This window comes from Acipenser ruthenus, chromosome 53 (assembly GCF_902713425.1).
Source record: "Acipenser ruthenus chromosome 53, fAciRut3.2 maternal haplotype, whole genome shotgun sequence".
Classification (NCBI taxonomy): Eukaryota; Metazoa; Chordata; class Actinopteri; order Acipenseriformes; family Acipenseridae; genus Acipenser; species Acipenser ruthenus.
This window is the reverse complement of record NC_081241.1, coordinates 6,373,325-6,389,579: the sequence shown is the minus strand read 5'-3', so window position 1 is coordinate 6,389,579 and position 16,255 is coordinate 6,373,325. Positions and strand designations below refer to the sequence as shown.

General features: G+C 43.1%; 1 non-coding gene across 1 annotated transcript; it reads right to left on the bottom strand.

Annotated features, from left to right (window-relative positions):
* Positions 1–6,285: 6,285 nt before the first annotated feature.
* Positions 6,286–6,404, bottom strand: LOC131723232 (5S ribosomal RNA). The gene has a single exon (XR_009320184.1). It is a non-coding gene; the product is annotated as a 5S ribosomal RNA (ribosomal RNA).
* Between the last annotated feature and the right edge of the window lie 9,851 nt (positions 6,405–16,255).

The window sequence follows — 16,255 nt, the reverse complement described above, 5'->3', positions numbered from 1 at the left end:
AGTAAAAACCTGCCCACTTTCTGAAAAACTGCCCAGTACACAGTATTATTATTATTTATTTATTAGCAGACACCCTTATCCAGGGCGACTTACAGTCGTCAACAATTACATTTCAAGAATCACAGTACAAGTAATAATACAATTAAGAGCAAGATAATTACAATGATGAATACAATGACTTGAAGGGCCTGCATTGCACACGTAAAGTTATCCATCAGTTTACCTGCTCTCTTGATCTGAAACTTGAGTTTATTTTTGCCACACAGAAAATCTTGTGCATAATATACTTGCATATCTGTGGAGTGCCCTTTCCCTTCTGTTGCTCCTATTAGAAAATAGACATGAACAACTTCTGTTAGAGCTCTTAGTCCTAGGAGAACCACTGTGTAAATGTGATGGAATCACCCCCACAGCACCTCACACCAGCTGCCCATGTACACTTCACCCTGAGTTTCCATGATCACAAGTTCCTGAAGACCCTGATCAACGTGAACCAAAGACCGCTAAACGACAAGCCTGGCCTCCCCCCACCCAAACCGAGCTGAATGAACAACAGAAAACACCAGCAGAGGCCCGGAATAACAAGAACAAGCTTGTTTCCATGTTTAGACTGTCCATTTCTCCTGATTTATCACAGTATTAACAATGTGTTTGACTGTTGTGTTAGAGTGTCTAGTTCTGTACAGGAATATAAGAAGGATGGAACTCCAGCCATTGGAATAGTTGTGTCAATACCCTCGATTCACCATGAAGTGTGATCCTGGGCTGGAATCACAATATGTGCTTCTGCTGTTTCTGTTGAGATGATACAGAGACAGGGATGGGTTTCACAAGAAATGAAGCTTACCTGTGTTTCTGATTTCCAGGAGCTATATAAAGCTCTAAGAGGCAGGGTTTGGTTCTGAGGCCAGGTTTAGACAAGCAGGCTGAGCAGAGACTGCTGAATCAGTGTGAGAGGGGCAGAGAGGAGAGAGTGGGACAGGAGTTTGAGAATGGCACCCTTTGTCACAGCACTCCTTCAAGACTGAAGCTTTCTCCCAATGGGACAGGCCCATTCCCAGTAGAGACTCTGAATGCGGGCGGGACACTGGCCACACAAACAATCCCACCTCCTTCCAAGAACCCAGTCCTATATACAGGACACGTGATGGGTTTGCATGAGAAATCCTGGATCTTTCCTTTCTACTGGAGAGAAATCGAGGACTCTCAGTATATCTGCAGGGACATGTCATGTGTTCTTCATGAGTGATGAAAGGCTTTGCAATGATAAGCTGTGAAGCTCTTTGGTCCTTCATCACACCTGCAGATATATCTGGAATGGACTGACGGTTCAGCTTTGGGTTTTCACTTCTCAAAAGACATACAGCAGCCACCAGATCCTCTTCACTTGCATTAGCTGGCAGAGTTATTGAAATCATGCTGTAGTTTGATACAGATTTGTTCTTCTAATATTGTGGAGTGTAGAAAAGGTATAGTGATTCAAGCAGCTCTATCACTATACCCCAGAGGTGAAGTCTGAGTTTGCTCTGCAGCCCTCCTTCAGCACATCTTACCACGCAATCCCCTCCTCTCACACATCATGTGTTATATATTATATTTGAAATGGTGAGGATACACAGGTCCTTATTATCACAGCGTTTATGACTGGTAACATTAGAGCTATCAGGGTCGTTACTGATCTGAACAGCAATGCAGGGGGATTCATCAGTGCGGTAAAATGCTCTAAAAAAACACCTTGATCAAAGGGAAGCCAGTATTCAACAACCCTTGTTGAGTATTGAGGAGACTGCATTTCTTTGTTTCTCCCAGCAGGGGGTGATAATGCTTCAGTGTTGGATGTATTTTAATCCCTTCAGTTCTGACCAGCACTTCTGGATTTCTTCAAAGGGAACAAATAATGGGACACAAACATAAGCAAACCTGCTACATGCAGCACACACTTTTGTGTCATCCACAGGCCTGATTGAAATGGTATTCCTGACATGTGATATTTTATTCCATGACTCATGACATTTTAGAAGTCATGCGGCTGCTTATTTTCTGTAATACGGTAGCCTACCTGTATGTAGCAGCATGTGTGGCTATGACAGTTACCGAGAGCCTATTAGGTGGGAGTTGAAAGGTCAGGGGAGTACTGTACCAGCGAATCAGGAGTGTGTATTGCTTGTTAAGGGGCAGGACAATGCTGGTGTGGCAGTGGAGTCCACGAGAGTGACGTAGATGTTCTTCTGCCCAAAAAATCACCTCAAAATATCAGTTTGATTTCTGTAAAAACTACAATACATCCTACTCGCTTATTTTTTTCTCACTGTGACTTGCGTGTTTGTAATTTCTCTGCAAGAGAAATCGATACTAAATCTCCTCATAGATAGTAAGCACATTGTTTCTATTTGTACGGGAATTACAATTGAACTAAAACCCACCTATAGGAACTTCAGAAGCACTGCTGTTCTGGAAGCAGTTTATCTGGGATTTTCTTTAAGAACTGTACTACCATTAAATAAAACGTGCTTACTGTGTGTGTGTGCATTAGTTTGTAATTGACGTGCTGGATTGAGGGGGTGTTGCTGTACAGTCAGTGTTGTGTGTTTATTTGTTCACTGTGTGTGTGTACATTAGTTTGTAATTGACGTGCTGGATTGAGGGGGTGTTGCTGTACAGTCAGTGTTGCGCGTTTATTTGTTTACTGTGTGTGTACATTAGTTTGTAATTGACGTGCTGGATTGAGGGGGTGTTGCTGTACAGTCAGTGTTGTGTGTTTATTTGTTCACTGTGTGTGTGTGCATTAGTTTGTAATTGACGTGCTGGATTGAGGGGGTGTTGCTGTACAGTCAGTGTTGTGTGTTTATTTGTTCACTGTGTGTGTGTGCATTAGTTTGTAATTGACGTGCTGGATTGAGGGGGTGTTGCTGTACAGTCAGTGTTGTGTGTTTATTTGTTCACTGTGTGTGTGTGCATTAGTTTGTAATTGACGTGCTGGATTGAGGGGGTGTTGCTGTACAGTCAGTGTTGTGTGTTTATTTGTTCACTGTGTGTGTGTACATTAGTTTGTAATTGACGTGCTGGATTGAGGGGGTGTTGCTGTACAGTCAGTGTTGTGTGTTTATTTGTTCACTGTGTGTGTGTGCATTAGTTTGTAATGTACGTGCTGGATTGAGGGGGTGTTGCTGTACAGTCAGTGTTGTGTGTTTATTTGTTTACTGTGTGTGTGTGCATTAGTTTGTAATGTACGTGCTGGATTGAGGGGGTGTTGCTGTACAGTCAGTGTTGCGCGTTTCTTTATTGACAGCGGCGTTTATTCGAGGGCGGCCTCTATTATCGCATCTAAATCAGAAACACATTGGCAGTAACAACAAGCAAACGAGTCCCATAGCTTTGCTTAATTGCCACATATTAACAAATAAAATAACCCAGAAGCAGTCATTTTTAATGAAAACCTAGATGATCTGGTAGGGGCTGTGTTTCTTCAGTTAGTCATATTGTTATCAAGTAACACGATGATGTACACAGAATAAAAAACAAATACGTGAGAGAATGAATGACATGTTACCACTATTGTGTTACTATGTAGAGTAATAACAAACTGCTAGAGAAATTAACTGCTCACGTCTGATAAATACTTATTGTATTTGCTTAGTATGTGTCACCTGTGAACCAGTTTAAAAGATGTAGAAATGAAGCAGAGATATGGGACTCTTTGGCTTGTTATTACTGTCAATTTGTTGCTGATTTCACAGAGACTTAAAACATTAGATCCATTCCAGGCTGGAGTCACGTTGAAAGCAGTGTGCAGAATCCCTGCAGGAGTATTAGGTGGGGTAGTACAGTAGAATGCTGTTTCACCTGAGCAACAACGTCATTTCCTTTCTTCCAGGTGACAGCAACGACATCCTGGGGACTGACACCGTCCAGACGACAGAAAAATGCATACTATCTATATATATATATATATATATATATATATATACATATAAAATGCACAGACCTGATCACCGCTCGCATCCAGTTCAAGACTCTTGTACTAGCCTACAGATGCATTGACCAGACTGCACCCAGCTACCTCCAGACCCTCATTTCTCCCTACACCCCCACTCGACCTCTCCGCTCCTCCTGCACTAGAAGACTGGCTCTACCACACACCTTTGTAGCATTTTTGAAGGGCTATTCATTTATCATCTTTAGGTCTAACAGGCTGGAAGTTGGTACAGTAGATTGTGCATACCGAATCTCTGACCTGTAGCTTCAGTGGTTTGGCTGTAGGACCCTCCCATAGAACCTGGAAAAAAAACACTTACGAAATACTACTCGTTTTCTACCTTCTTTACCCTAATTCAGCAACATACAAGCACACACACACACCCAGACACATCCACAGACCTTGGCATAGAAACACCATTCAAAGTGTTCTGACATCAGAGTGATGCTCTGAATACGTGTGCCAGATATCAGAAAGATCGATACTGTAATACAAATGTTATCCCAAAAAAGATTGGAAAATACAGACTACTTTGTTAGGCTTCAAAACACTATCTATGTATGGTTGCTGAGAGGGTTCTGGACGGTCTAGAAAGCTCAGCAAAGAACCTCTCTTTTACCTGGATGTCAGATTCCAACTATATCTAATAAGGGTCTGCAAATTTTGGTTCTCTTGCAGCGCCCCCTTGAGTTTGGGGTTTTCTCAATTTTTGACAATCTGTGAGGCATTTTCAATGAAATGTGCGCATTAGAAGATTTACAATCTAAAGTGTTTAGTACCCACTAGTGAGCAGGCACTATGCCGTCGGAGGAAAAATAAGCCGTTGACCAACAGCTTCCAGTTGTCCTGGGAGAGGGTTGGTTTTAACACCTTTTCTTGGTGGTTGCTCTCCTGGGTGGAGGAATGTTGTCTTTTGTGTGTAATGTTTTGATGGAACTGGTGGCAATTTATTGGTCATGTTACGCTTGTCTTCCAATGCTAAGGCCAAACAATGCAGCACCTGGTCATGGTGCCAAGTAAACAGTCCTTGGCTAAGAGTCACCTTACATCCTGTCAAAATGTGCCTTAATGTTGCAGGTGATGAACACAAAGGACATGAGGGATCCTCTCTTACCCAGAGGTTTAGGTTCTGTGGTGATGGGAGAACATCATATGTTGACCTGATGAGGAAACTGATCCTGCTCTGTTCCATTGTCCATAGGTCTTGCCAGCCAATCTTGCGTTGTTCCACACTCTCCCATCTCATCCATTCTCCCTGCTTGACCTGGGAAACGGCCTTTACGCACCTCATCCTCTCCTCCTGTTTTTGCACCTCGTTGACCACCAGCTTCCTCTGTTGAGTTGAGGCTGCCTTGTGCCATGAAGGAGGAGCTGAACTGAGACCAAGAACCCCTCTTCTATGATGAACTTGCCCCATGATATCACCGATTCGAAGGGCAGCCTTTGCATAATAAGCAGAAAACATCTGTTTATTAGACTGGTTAAGATTTACAGATGTAGCTTAGTATTGTATTATTCGTTTGTCCCTTAATTAGCCTGTCTGTTTCCTAGACAGAACAAGATTAGACACATCCAACAGGACCACACACACACACACACACACACACACACACACAGCTACTCCTACCATTGTGCACAGCATCATTACTGTAATAACTTCAGTATTCCAAAAGATCATTAAATACAACTATAAAACAAAACATAAACCTCGAAATTAAACCTAACACACGTGATCCATGCAGAAACCCTTACTCTTTAAGAAATGTGAGCCAGGAAGTAAAATACAGGGAAACAGCCCCTGCTCAGGTTATGTAAATGTCCGGTTTCAATCCAGCGAGGGGAGGGAGTTTTCAAGCAGCACTACACTCACGCACAGGACAACAAATTGACAGCTCTCCCAGAAGCTTCCAGCAGGGGGCATGTTCAATACTGTAATATTATTATTATTATTATTATTATTATTATTATTATTATTATTATTATTAATATTAATAATAATAATAATAATAATAATAATAATAATAATAATAATAATAATAATAATATCTCTGTATGCATGTCAGTGTCCCTATACATCTTTTTTATTCTATTTTATTTTATGTACTGTTTTTAACTTTCTGGGTCACATTTCGTCACGAATTGAGGAATTAAGAATGGTGTGTGCAACATATTAAACTATCAGATTTGTTCCTGTGTGGGATGGGACAATAAAAAAACAAAAAAGAAAACGATGTTTATCTTTACAGCTTCCAGGTTAGTAACATAAATAACAAGGGAAATAGCGCCCCCTGTCAAGCTGCAGAAAGAAAAGCTTACAGCACCTGGTATTCCCAGGCGGTCTCCCATCCAAGTACTAACCAGGCCCGACCTTGCTTAGCTTCCGAGATCAGACGAGATCGGGCGTTCTCAAGGTGGTATGGCCGTAAGCGAACGACTGTCTTGGTTTATCTCTTTCATAGTATTAGGTTAATATCATTCATGCAGTGACAGGTTGGGGGAAGGATTTCCAGATCTCTAATTTGTCACAAACAGTAACACTTAAGCAGCTCTGGGCTGCGCATGTGCGGGCCAATAGCAAGGCTCATGCATGGTAATACGTGTTACTAGAAGGGAAAGCTAGCCTTGAGCTTTGCAGCATAAAACAATACATTTGAATGGTCTTTATGCGAAAGAGCTATTCGTCCAACATTGTGCCCCACACCCACCTTTTTATACTCGATGGCACCTCTGATTTGAAGCAGAGAATGTACAAAAGACACATTGGGCAAACATTTGTTTCCATTTTTGAATTTCATTCACGCAGACGTGTCGGCTTTTCTACACATCCATCCCTTTTGTGGAACAACTCACATGTCGCAAATGCGGGAATCTCGTCTGTGTCGTTTCTGGGAGTGGGGGGCTGCGTTCGCGCTCTCCCCTGGTGTTATAGTCCAAGTTAAAAACACAGCTATTGAAAGCAATTAGCGATTCTTCTCTATATCTCCATCAGGTGGCTCTGTCAGACTGGGAATGAGATTTTGTTTTTTCTTTCGGAGCGTATAATGTTCTAGAAAGTACCTCAGTGTTTTATGTACATGTATTGTGAAGTGTTTCATATTGAGAAGACAAAGTAACGAGTCAGCGGCACGTGTATCAAAGTTACAAAGTTGCTAATATTAAGAAGACGAGGTTCAGCGGTCCAGTTGTTTTTTTTAAACGTAGTGTTTCAGTGCTGTACAGACGTTCTATGTCGTTAGTAGTAATATTACTATAGCTTATGTCAAAAATCTGATTTATGATCCTTTGGACCTTTTGACCTTATATGTATGAAAATATGAATATATAATGAGGGGGCGTGGATTTTATATAGGAGTATGAGAGAATATATATATATATATATATATATATATATATATATATATAAGCTTATTGCACGTCTTTTATAAGATATGTACAAAAAATCAGTGTTTAATATGTTATTTATGTAATCAGGGGCTAGGGGGTTTAACCAAGTTTTTATAAATGCTTATGTTAACTTATGCTTGGTGCAGACAACATTAAAGTCTTAGTATTTTTTTACATTAGACACAATGAAAAAGAGAAAGTTTAAAAGGTGGTAATAAAAGCAAAAAAGAAAACAACTAATGCGACATTTAAAAGCATTTAAACAAACATTACACACAGAAGTCACAGTAAAACTTGGAGCGTTTTGTCGTTTTAAAAAGGGTCATAGACATATATGCTTATGGTGTGTATATATATATATACATATACATACACTTATTGCATTTGTCCATATTTACAAAAATCCTTGTTTAATAAGACGCATGAGGTTGTTCAAAGGTTTGAGGCGCAGTGATTTTTTTCATTTTGATATGCTCATGTTATCTTATGCGTGGTGTATACATATTTTTACCAGGATACGTTAAAAGCAAAATATATTTTCACAAACAAAAACCAATAGTTGAAACAGGAGAAAGTTTAAAATAGCGTATCACAAAAGCAAAAGAAAAATTCAGAAAACAACTTATTCGACATTTAAAAAGTGTTTAAACAAGTATCACACACATAAATCACAGGACAACTTGAGCGTTAGTCGTTTTAAAAGTGTATCGCCAAAACAAAATAAATAAAGGAGATACTAAATTAAATATTTATACAAGAACAAAAACAAAACAAAATCTACCAGAGTACAATTTCTGAAAAAAAGCTCTCTTACCGTTTTCAAAAAAACTCCCCGGACAAACGCATAAATCCTGCCTGAATTCTCTCTCATGCTTCTTCTCTCTTCAAACTTCAGCTGAGGAATCGCTTCAAAAGCGCGTCTGTGACTTAAATAGGGGGCGGATCCTTTACACCGCACATGCGCGCTACTACATACAGACACACTCACACGTGCGCGCACGCACACACACCACCATACACACACACACACACACACACACACACACACACACAGACACACAGACACACACACACACACACCCCACCACCACCAACACACACACACACACACACAGACACCCCCCCCCACCACCACCAACACACACACACACACACACCACCATACACACACACACACACACACACACACACACACAGACACACAGACACACACACACACACACCCCACCACCACCAACACACACACACACACACACAGACACCCCCCCCCCCACCACCACCAACACACACACACACACACCACCATACACACACACACACACACACACACACACACACAACCCCCCGCGGAGAATGCTTTTTGAAAATGTGTGAATCTTGATGTCGTCTGCTCTAGGCATGATCCGAAAGCGAGATGTTATTTCAACTTGAATATACAGCTGCAATCAAAAAGATGAGAAAAGAAATGTTTTAAGAAAAAAATAAAATAAAATTGAAATACGTGTTATATTGCAAATAAAAATAAAAGAGAACAATATTGTAAGTGCTTTTTTCACCAACAGTTTTGAATAGCCTCATACATGACCAGACTATTCACCATCATATTTGAATAGCCCTCAAACATGATCAAACTATTCTGATGATTTTCAAATTATTAATAAGTATTAGTGTTTAGATATTTTAAACCATGTGAGCATAGTTTGATCGTGTTTGAGGGCTATTCAAATCTGATGGTGGGAATCTGATACACCCTACTGACAGTGGTATGGCAGGTTTATCAGTCTCATAGGGTCCTACACTCTACTTACAGTGGTATGGCAGGTGATTCAGTCTCATAGGGTCCTACACCCTACTTACAGTGGTATGGCAGGTTTATCAGTCCCAGGGGGTCCTACACCCTACTTACAGTGGTATGGCAGGTTTATCAGTCCCAGGGGGTCCTACACCCTACTGACAGTGGTATGGCAGGTGATTCAGTCCCAGGGGGCTCCCCCACCCTCCTGACAGTGGTATGGCAGGTGATTCAGTCCCATGGTGTCTGTTTTGACACTGATGTGCTCGTCTGTCTGTTTAGATGTTGTTTCTTGAAGGGTTTTTAGGCTCCTCTGTAACAGTTCGTTCTTCACTCTTCAATAATAGCAATGCATTGGAGCAGCTGTCCAGCAGATATTTCACATGATTCCCTTTGATTGGAATTGAAGCAGCTCACTGTCACTCTGTCACTGTGTAATACTGCATTATACTGGAGAGGAATCCTGGGTTTGTCTGCAGGCATTGCTCTCTGATGAAAGCCTCGCTGACGGACGTCAGAGTGTTTTAAAATGCAGAAGAAACCAGTTTGCAGTTCTGATTGAGGCTCTTAATTATTACCAATGCTTCTGATTATTTTACAGTCGCTCCTGAGTTAAGCAACATCACTTGTGTTGAAATTCTGTAAAATGTGACTTTTTAATTCAATAAGATGAAGATGTATTTTCGATTGTATTTATTTCTGTTCATTTTCACAGTAAAATAAATCCATTATATGTGACAAAGGTTTAGTATAAAGAGTCTGATTCCAATCCCACACCTCTTACCACGCAATCCCCTCCTCTCACACATCATGTGTTATATATTATATTTGAAATGGTGAGGATACACAGGTCCTTATTATCACAGCGTTTACGACTGGTAACATTAGAGCTATCAGGGTCGTTACTGATCTGAACAGCAATGCAGGGGGATTCCTCAGTGCTGTAAAATGCTCTAAAAAACACCTTGATCAAAGGGAAGCCGCTATCCAACCACCCTTGTATTGAGGAGACTAAACTGCAGTTCTTTGTTTCTCCCAGCAGAGGGAGATAATGCTTCAGTGTTGGATGTATTTTAACCCCTATAGTTCTGACTAGCACTTCTGGATTTCTTCAAAGGGAACACAAACACAGGAAAACCTGCTACATGCAGCACACACTTTTGTGTCATCCATAGGCCTGATTGAAATGGTATCCCTGACATGTATTCTGTGATGTGTAAAAGATGCATCTCCCTGACACAAATCTGTTTCAGTCACGACGGGACCACAGGGCAATAGATCTGACAGACTTTTGATAGAGGGCTGATAAGAGGTGCTTGGTTGGCAGATGTTTCCATTCTCAAGGCGGCAGAAATTACTACTGAGGCTTTTTCACAAGGAACAGTCTCTAAAGTGATGTGCCTCTCTCCATGTATGGGCCATTCTGACTTGACTGCAGATTTCCACCCCCAATACAACACAACCTGAAGGAATTAGAGGCTGGTAATCATTGAGGAATGGTCCCGTATCCCTCCAGCACAATTTAAAAAGCACCTTGCAGAATCGCTACATGCCATGTCCAATCAGTAGCGTGCTGGCTGCCCATGGAAGCCCTACACCATATTGACACTGCTATGGCAGGTGTTGCTATTTTTGTACAAATAATGAAAAACCATTAAATAAGCAGATTAATTTAAAATAAATGACCCATACAATGAAGTGTAAATCATTTGTGTTTAATGTGATTTGTCCTGATTTGTTTACAGCTAATATAGTTTTATATTTAAATTTATTGCAGATTTCTTAGATCTATTAAGTATTTATAACACACTAGTAAATGTTGTTATTACCATGTATTACTTGTTCTATAATGCATTATAAAAACATTATAACCCATATTTTAAGCATCTATAACGGGTTAATAAACTATTTCAAAATGACAGCTTCATATAAAGTGTTACCATCAACTTCAGCATCAAGTTCAAACGCTATTCAGCTAACAGGATTCTACTGTATACAGGAATCTGCTAGAAACTATTGTAACGGACACTTCATTTACATGTAGTGTCCAGCTAGAGCGAAGAAAATGAATCCAGGACAGTTAATATGCATCAGCAATTACTACTGTTTAGTGTCTATCCCACCAAATAGCTGACAACAATCCGCACACTTGCCATGCCAATAATACAAATTATACATCTGCCCAACCCTGAAGACATCAAAACATATTCAAAAAATGACCATATGGTAATTTAAATAAGATGCCGTGCAAACAGATACTAGTATAAACGTTAGCATAAACCCCACAATAGAGAAACGCCAGCTCAACCCCTTCTGCATAGATAAACTGCAGCGCAATCACTGAAATGTTAGTTTGCGAGGTTCGGGGGGCATGGAGCTGGGGGGGCCGCTAATCTCTAATCTTTCAATTTTCTAATCTCCGGTTAATTAGTTTCTATTTACTATTTAAGACCTGATCACCTGCACCTTTTCTGTCTAGTGTTTCGTTTTTGTAGCAAACGCTTAGACGCCGTCGTTTCGTGCTTCACCGCTAATATCTAAACTTCGTTCCCTCGCTCACGCAGGTCGTTTCTCTGCACATCGCTGCCAAGATATTATCAATCATTTTCTTACCTGCTCAGGTGATCTTTCTTTTCATTCAGCTTCTCTTTTCGGCTCCAAGAGCTCCAACGTTACTCTTTCCTGTTCCATCCGGTCTCCACCTCGGCATCATAGCCGTCCAAAGCGCCGCTTCATTACTCAACTTGTCTGCAACTTTATCAGAAAGTCTGGTCCTCCGTTAAACTTCCAAGCTCCCTCGACATGACATCGTCATTCCCGTTGTCTGCGATTGCCTTACCTTAGCTCTATTTAACTCTACCACGAAGTTTTGTCGGCGGAATCTTTCTTTACTCCTCGCCTGCAATCAGGCGCCCCTCCCCTGCTCCCACAGAGCCAGCACAATTACCGTTCCATCAGAAGATCCTGCCCTGGACCTCCATCAGCTACGTTCAACATTTTAAAGACGTATCCAGCCCATTCTAAACTCAATTTTTAACTAGTGGCGGCTCGTGACTCGACTGGTCACAACATTCTCCAACTACACTATTGTACTGTAACTTTTCCACCGGCGCCTCACAGACTATGGTTACCACGGCAACGCCCTTATTGAGTGACTGCGGGGAGTGGTAAGTTGTCATGGTGACCAGGCAGCTTCATCAGGCTCTGCGTGCTCTGCGCCTCAGCACTGCAATCTTCCGGCTTCCTGTTGCTGCACTTTCACAACTGGCGGAGACGAATTCAACGCGCCGGACCATAACATTGAAATATTACGTTAACTTATTTATATTCATGACTATCTGTCCTAAACATGTCTAGAATATTTATTATTCAAATCTAAAGGAATAAGCAAATGTTGTTCTACATAGACAAGGATTTTAATCGTAGTAACTTCATAGATTCTACCCTGATTCACTCAAGTCATTGATGTAATTCCAATCATAACCTCTGGATGGCAGTATAATACCACAAGCTCTCTCTCTATACATTAAACCAGTTTGGTTTCGCTGCAAAGCTCGGACACTACAGCTTTTCTATCTATTCCTGCAGTTCTCTCTCGGATGGATTCTCGGGAGTTCCCCTCCTGCCTCATCCTCTGTCTATCTATATCAAATGACATTCTTCAATTTCAACTCTTACCCCCCCTCACCCCGCCCCTTTGAGGTGGACTGCTCCCGACCAAATCAATAGATTTTTCAACAGCCTCAGAGCAGCGGATTCTTCATCCTCTTAGGTTCTACAGCGGCCTCAGCTCTATGTATTCTCCATCTCTGGCTTCATCTAAATCACTTTAACTCACAGTCCAATATCCACCGCATTCAGCAGATGTCTGTGCTCTACAGCAGATCATCACACTACCGATGGCAATCCACCATTCACTATTACAGATCCCTGCTTCAGCAGATATCTGCGTTCTGCAGCAGACCACCACGCTCTACCAATGGCAGTCCACCATTCACAATAACCGATCACTGCTTCAGCAGATCTCTCTCTCTCTCTACAGCAGACCACCGCTCATTATTGACAGCACTTCTTTGTTTACTTCCTCAGATCTCTGCATCGTCCAGCAGATCCCATCCTCTACTGTTAATTGCTCCTCACTGCAGCAGATCTCTGCTCCCTCTTCAGATCTACTCACTGTTATAGCATGCAAGTTGCTTTAGTTCAGTCTAAATCTGTACCTGCACTACTCCAGATCTTCCAACGCTTCCGCTTTCCTCCAATACGCAGATCGTGGAAGCATTCCGCAGTCAAGGCTAATGCTAATCCCCATCTAATCAAAAATACGAGGTGCTTGTCTTTCTCCGCAATCTATTTATATGTCCACACATCCTCTCAAATATTACAGCATTAATACATGGTGAGAGACGCGGTGAGACTGGAAATCTGTCTTGTTTATGAGTTAAGGAGTTCCACTCTAGGAGAATAACTGGAGTTGTGAAACCCAGTCTCTCAATGTGAGTTCACCTTTTCCATTTCAAGCAGACATGATAGTAGCAGACCGCAGATCGATCCCGTATTAACTGACACATAGGATAGTCAACATCTCATCTCTGCCCTCCATTCCAGTAAATGGAGCACAAAGCGTGCTGAGCTTCCCCAGCAGTCGATTTACACACGTTCGTTCAGATCCAGCTGCTACCTCAACTGTCAGTTCCAGCTCCCCTTCGGCCTCCACTTTTAGTATTCAAGTTCCGTCGACTGGTCCCGTCTGCTGCGTGCCCCCCCCCCCCAAATTCACCAGCTTCACCAGCTGTCATTTGACTGAATCATACTCTCAGTAACCTCCTTCAATCTGCTCAGCATTTCATATCTGCAGCTCTCTCCCTCCTTCGACAGCTTCATATTGTACAGCTTGGTCAGTGTTTTAAACGTTCTGTGCCAGAATCGGATTCATCCTATTCCTTCAAATAAAACCAGATCACGGCTTTCATCGTCCAGCTAGGGATTTTTTCTTCCCACCATTCTCTCCATACCAGTAGTTTGTCTGACTCTTCGTGGAATCTTCAAAGTCCCGCCCCCACCCCCCCCGCTGCACCTTCCCGCCTGCCCATATCAACAGACATTCTCTTTCACTCATCTCTACTCTTCGGAAAGTTTGCTTGTCCCCTTACGAAGATCTCCTCATGGAGACCATCTGCCTAACAGCTGATTCTTAAGAGCCTTCCCCTCTGCCTCACCTTCCCGCTGTCCGCATCAATGACCATTCTCAGTTTGCTCATTCTTCTCTTCTGAAACGCCACTTCTCCCCATACAAGGATCTACCTATGGAGATCATCTGCATCTGAGCCCTCTTCGGTCTCCTTAGGAGCTCAGAATCCACAGTTCTAATTTACTCCATCATTCAGTCGTGTACCTACAGACGGATCCATTTCAGCGCGGTCAGTTAATTCAGCTGTCAAGCAGATTCCCCTATCTGCCCCTTATTTTCAACGTCAAGGTATCTCATCTGCTTCTCGGCCATGGGCCGCTGGTCCTCTTCCGCAGTAGATTATTACGTTCAGAACTCGCAGTTTCTTCTGCTTCTAATTTACTTCACCATTCGGTCGTACCTCCAAGAGGGATCAATTTCAACGTGGTTAGTCCATTCAGCTGTCAAGAAGAGTCCCCTATCTGCCCCTTTCATCAGCAAGGTATCTCCCCAGCAAGAACCCCCCCCCCTCCCAAGGACCCTCAGTTCATTGATTCCTCTCGCTCCTATCATCACTCATCGCTGGTTCTCAACCCACCTTCCACCCTCCAGAGCAAGCCTCCCTCCTCTACTCCACCCCCTCATTGATTTCTCTCGCTCCTAGGATCACTCGTCACTGGATTCCAACCTACCTCGCCTCCAGAGTGGGCCTCCCCCCCCCCCCCAATCATTCCGTAGGCACAGCCCCCTCTGCTGCGAGGGCCAACATCACTCACAGCCTTCTTCAGCTTCCTCAGAAGCTCAGAATACACAGTTTCTTCAGCTTCAAGCTTCCCTGCAGCGACGAAGATCTCCTAATCAGCCCACCTCTCCACCCTCCTTTCTAGAGCAGGCCTCCCTCCTCAGCTGTATTCTCCCCATTCATTTCGTATAGGTGCAGCTACCTCCGCTGCAAGAGCCAGCATCAACCACAGTCTGATCAAGACCATGGGCCGCTGGTCCTCTTCTGCAGTAGATTTATTACGTTCATTCATCTCCTCCGATATAGTTGCAGCCCATTTTAAAATCGCTAGCATGCCCGGAGTGGGGGCTACCTGTTCGCCGGGGCCACCAGAGGTTTTCCCCTAATCTGCCTCAAGGGGTTTTTTCCTCTCCACTGAGCGGCAGGTATACAGTCGCAGCCTACTAACAAATTTACTAATCTCCCTCTGTTCGTCCTGTTCGTCATTCTGGTCTTTTGTGTATGTTTTATGCGTTGGCATGTGCTTCTTGTTTGTCTCACGGTGTGGGAGTTTTCGTGAGGTGCCGGGGGTCCATCCTTTGGGGGGCAAGTGAGGCTCACTTCCCCGACCTCAGGGCTAGGCAGCCGCCTCCCTTACCTTCAGGGGTTCTCACCGCGTGAGTCAGAGCGGACCCCCGGCCAAACTCTGTTCTGTCGCAGCTCCTGTGCTCATCTCGCTCGAGGCTCTCTTCTATTCTGCCTTTCTTCAGGACATGGTCACTCGGGCCGAGTCCTATACTAACCTCAATGCTTTGTCCTTATTTTCAGGTCCCAGGCAGCGTGATGTCTCAGCCAATCAGGGATTTTACGAGCGCCCCTTACAGAAGCCTCAGATGCTGGGTACCTCTCTCATCTCCTCCCGAGGGGCGGCTTTCCAAGTCATAACCCTCATATGTGTTTTCAGGTTGCCGGGTCCTCCGCCCCTGGGATGTCAACAGCGTCGGCCCCAGTCGGTGACCTCTTTTCTATCCTGTTTCCGGTTGCCGGGTCCTCCGCCCCTGGGATGTCGACAGCGTCGGCCCCAGTCGGTGACCACATTCTGTCCTACTAACTGCTCCTTGCTACTTCTTCTGCCTTATCCTTCCCCCCCAGCTCACGCCCAGTGAAATGATCTTAAAAGGAAAACTCGTCACTACAGTGAAATCACTACTT